Raw genomic sequence first — 4,434 nt, 5'->3', positions numbered from 1 at the left:
CTGTACTATATCCTTACTAAGCATTTCAAAATGTATTACAAACATTAAAACAGCTTTCCAATGTGTCTCTAAGGAAGATAGTCATAAAAAGGTTTAAGAATAAGTTTCAGAGCAGCTGAGCTCTTGTAACTCCATTTAAAATTAATGGGAGTTAAAGGAACTCAACAGACCTGAAAATTAGGCTACAATTTGCCTAAAGGCATAAAACTTGGATACACCAATACTTAGTCTGATGATTCAGTCAGGAAATTGTTTGTCTTTGATTTGAAACCACTACTTGAAAGCAAGTTCAGAAGGCTAGTTTGCGAGCCTTCAAGCCTCCTTTAAAATCACAGTGGCTGTTGTAAACGCTTAGGTTGCAATCAGAAACCTGATGTTTTTGATCAGTTGCATGACCTACATATGATTCTTTATCTGATTGAAAAATATCAGCTCAAGATTACAGAAGTAGAAGGGAAAAAAATAGCAGTGCCATGGCAGCGTTAAACCATTTTGCTTTTACTCATGTAAAAAATATGTTCCAAGGAGTAGAAGCCCCACTGCCCATCTCCTGATTCTTTTTCCAAAGGAGAGAAAAACAAAACAAAACAAAACAAAAAACCAGTTCCTTTTGTAAATTGCTAAAAACAAGTCTCTCCAACCTACCTCCATTCACTCGTGTGCAAAGCAGTCTTTTAGTCAGTAACCTTACTGTCTGAAGACTAGTTGGAATTCTGTTTAAACTGCATTTGGAAAGTTTAATCTGTTTGACAAACAGTAGATGAATGCTGTAACTAAATGGCACTTTCAACAGAGTGCTTCCATTGGGCCAACACTTTACCCGGTGGGCAGTTACTCTGCAGGGGACAGAAAACACTGGTTTTGGGCACAGTCCCTTAAGCATCTGATATCTGATATCCCTGGCAGGTCAGTTTTCTTTTGAATTATGAAAGAAAAATCTAAAACCACATTTATCCATCACTAAACTCATCCACCATTTCACTCATGCAGAATGCACTCATTTCGCTGCCTTTATCTAGTTTCCAATGGTACATCTTCAACAGCTCAAAAATGACTTTCACTGGGGGGATGTATGCAAATACTCTTTTATACACTTCTTTCAAACATTACACAGCACTTCCCTCAGACTGACACAAATACTGGAAAAAACAGGGACCAACAACTTTATTTGAGCTATGCTGGCAAATGCTTCCCTCTTAAAGGAAGAAAATGACAGTTCAGGCTCCAAATGTTAGAAATACTGATACCACTTCACTGTGATTGTAATCTATCTGTGGAAAAAGGATTTTGAGGGTGCTTAGGAGAGAAGCAAGGATGGAGAAAAGTGTGCTAGTTAGATAAGAAAATAGATACTAGATATAGTTACTAGACAGAAAACAGATAAAAGAGGAGTGCTTAAAAAGCAGTAAATTGAAAGAATATACTTACAATACTCAAGAATACAAAACTTTAAAATTTCAACTAACTTAATTTGAATTTTATGAATTTGGCCCAGGTAATTTTTTATTGCCTTGTACATGTTTCTTTCACTCTCTTTTCTCTCCATTCTCTCTGGGACTGTGGAAAACGCTGTACAATTCAGAAAGCTGTAAGATCTTGGCTTTGGATTACTGCTGCTTCATTAGCAGCATATTTGATTTAAAAGGTCATGGCTCCCCTAGTGCCATGCAGGTCTTTATTGTCTCTGTACCTGAGGTTAAGGTCTCCTCACTTGTACTAACTCAGTGCGACTGCTAGGAAAAACTGGATCTATGAAATGTTGTGGCTCCAAAATAACAAAACAAAACAAAACAAAACAAAACAAAACAACAAACCAAAGGTATTAAGTTCTTGAACTGGATTTACCATTGACAGAATAGCAAAAGAAAATCATGAATTAGAAAAAAATAGCCAAGCAAGCCAAACAGTTCTAAACTCAGATTCTGATATGTGTAAATTACATTACTACTAAGCTCTTAAAAATAAATAAATAAAATATATATATGTGTGTATATATAGATATTCACTGTTAAGATTTCCGGAGAAATTCAGATTAAACAGAAAGTGACTATAATCATTTAAACAGGGACGGAACCTGATGCCACGACTTGAGAGATCAAGTTTTGTGAAAAATCGCCCGGGGTCTCTTCATTACAAAGTTAGGCAGAGCTTTGTTTGCATTTATTATAATTTCTGTAGTGTATAAAGGAAGTTGCTCTCCCTGCATTAAATCCCTCAGCTGAGGTATTTGCTCATCCTGACTCAGAGGCAGAGTGCCATCTACTGAACCATCCCCTTTACACAGAACTCTTGAGCCTATCCCACTCCTGGATTAACAAAATTTACACAAGGGGGCTGTAAAACTGAGTAAGGTTTAATCAGAGGAAAGCTGATTTAAGTGTGATTCTCTATTGTACAGTAGCAGCTGCAAGTAAAGGAACAGACCAACAGCCATGACGTGCAAGTCTATGCTCCCGTTTTATGAAGACTCATTCTGTTCTTCTTAAATAATCTTTGGAATTGAGGTTACATTATCATTTCGTAACACTTAAGAGCAGCATTCCCTGATGGGTGCTCAGATTTCACTGCTAACTATTAACCGTGGACTTACCTATATATTTCTCCTTTCTACGTTAGTGCTCAGGAGATGTACAAGTCTCAGCTGACTCAGTGAATAGTGAGGATGTGTGATAACAGCCAGCAAGAGTTTTGCTTGGGCCAGTGATGACACAGTACTACCGTGTGGCTCTGTCTGCCTTTATTTTCTTTTGCCTTGAACCTCGTACTTCATTGTAAATTTTCTGGACCGTTCCTGTATTCAAATAAAGTGGCACCTTATGTCATGCTCAGAACTGCCATGTGCTATGATAATAAACATATAAATAGATTTTAAAAGAAAAGGCAGAAAAAAAAATTGTTGCAGATGGTAGTGCCACAAACATGTCAAAAGTGTCAAAAGTGTCTGTAGAGTCTGTAAACCATGGAAATTTGATCAAACTTCATATAAATATCTGAAATGTTGTGAGGAAATTACCACTCAAAAGCAGGGAGTCAAGTACTTGAAGAAATATACAAGCTTGCAGAACAGAGGTGACCTGAGGCCATCGGGTTGTGTTTAATAAACAATACCCTGCAAAAACCACCTGTGTGATGTATTTCAAGGCCCAGGTCCCGGTGTTGCACTGAAGGATCATGTAACCTACAGCCCAGATGTCAAATTCCTGATAAAATAAGGCAGTGAGCAAAGCTTAAAAAAAAAGTGTGCTATTTGTCATTAGGCAAATATGGTTGAAATAATTAAAATATATTTGAAAAAAGTTTCATATTATAATATATATTTTTTCTTCTAGACCCTTATTATGTTGTCTTAAATACAACGGAGACCTGAAGAGTAGAAGTAACCACTCTTTCTAGTTGTCCCAATAAGATATATCCCACATATCTCAGAAAAATGAGGGGAGAGAATCATAGAATATCTCAAGTTGGCAAGGCACCACAAGGACCATCAAGTCTAACTCTTATTATGCTGATATGCAAATTCACTGAAGGGAAATGACACAAGCACCACACAAGTCTCCAGGGCCATTAAGAAATGTCTGTGTGCAGCCACAAGAATTCTGGAAACCTTACCAGCCCTAGCAAGCTGACTCCAGCCCGCAATTTCATTGTCAAGCACTCCCACATTAACAGTCTAATTGTTGTGTACAGCAAAAGCTGTCGCACACGGGCTGCACTTGAGTTACAGGTTAGTTACCTCATAAAGGAAAAAGTGAAAAAGGAGGAAGGGAACTTGTGTGTGGGCCAGGCTGCTCATCAGTTAACTGCAGCTGGTCATAACGAAAACATCCACTGTGTTTTTGTTGTGGCACAGGCGATTCATTGGTTGCTGCCTCCTTAAAAAGTTATGTGTGAAGTACTTAGCAGCCAAAATAAATTATATACTGTATTGATAAAACAGCCATATAGGTTAGGTGTAAGTAAGCAGTGCTTTATTTTCTCTACGTGGAAAAGAGCAGACCAACATTTCAGGGTTATGTCTGCTTGCCATCTTCCATTCCTTTTTCCTCCATCAGTTGGTTTGGGCTGCGTATCACTCAATGTCCCCTGAATTTAAAAACTCGGCAAAAACTGTGCATACCCATCTATTCCTGCTCTTATTTATGTAGCTGTGGGGTCACCGTCCCTGCGGGCGTTCAAGGAAAGGTTGGACGTGGTGCTTAGGGACATGGTTTAGTGGGTGACATTGGTGGTAGGGTGATGGTTGGACCAGATGGTCTTGAAGGTCTTTTCCAACCCTAATGATTCTTCGATTCTACATATCGCCTTGCCTCATAAATACTCTGCCTTTTTAAGAATATATCGGCAGCGTGTGATTTGAGCAGCGTAAACCGCCACCTCAGGACGCGCTCGGCCGACACGCCTCTGCGTGTCGCTGAACGCCGTTCCCCCGCGGCC

The sequence above is a fragment of the Anser anser genome (assembly GCF_964211835.1).
Source record: "Anser anser genome assembly, chromosome: 3".
Lineage (NCBI taxonomy): Eukaryota > Metazoa > Chordata > Aves > Anseriformes > Anatidae > Anser > Anser anser.
The sequence above is the reverse complement of the archived record's forward strand: the minus strand, read 5'-3'. Positions refer to the sequence as shown.